Below are 638 nucleotides of genomic sequence, written 5' to 3' on the forward strand. Positions count from 1 at the left end.
GGAGGAATCGCAAGCAGAAGGTTTTTGGAAGGACTTGCTCCTAAAGCAGTAGGATCCCTGTGCCAGGCTGGGCTCAGCCCGGCATTGAGACTTCCAAAAGCATTTAAAGGCTCAAAGCTTTAGTAGCAGCTTTTAAAGCACCTGCTCAGGAGCTGAGTGACAAGTTTTATTCGATGGAGCAGTTGGGGTGCTGAGGGGAGCACACGCCGTCGAGCCACGGTACCTGTTTCAAGCAGTTAAATGGTCTGAGTTCCTTTCCCAGTGGAGCCAAATCCTCCATTCCCTGTGCCCGCCGTGTTCCCAGTGCCCCTCAGGAAGCAGACTGTCAGTGCCACACGGGATCGACCAGTTTTCCAGGTCAGAATTAAACCCTGAGTCCAAACCAGAGGGCTCCCACCCTCCCCTGTACGGCTCAGGGCAAGCTTGGGTTTGCTTTCACTGCATCTGGATGAAATTCCAGGCATGTTCCAAAACCTGAGCCTCAGCATCATTTAAATGAGGCCTCTCTCTCCTCCTCAGCAGTCAGCTCAAGAAATTGAGGCTGAGGAAGCTCCACTAATAGTTTAGTTTGATTTAAAAGACACCCAGGGCTGCGCTCGCTCTTAAATTATCTTGGTGCTGCTGCAAGTCAAGGAGGC

Source organism: Merops nubicus, unplaced genomic scaffold (genome assembly GCF_000691845.1).
Source record: "Merops nubicus isolate BGI_N331 unplaced genomic scaffold, ASM69184v1 scaffold39491, whole genome shotgun sequence".
Classification (NCBI taxonomy): Eukaryota; Metazoa; Chordata; class Aves; order Coraciiformes; family Meropidae; genus Merops; species Merops nubicus.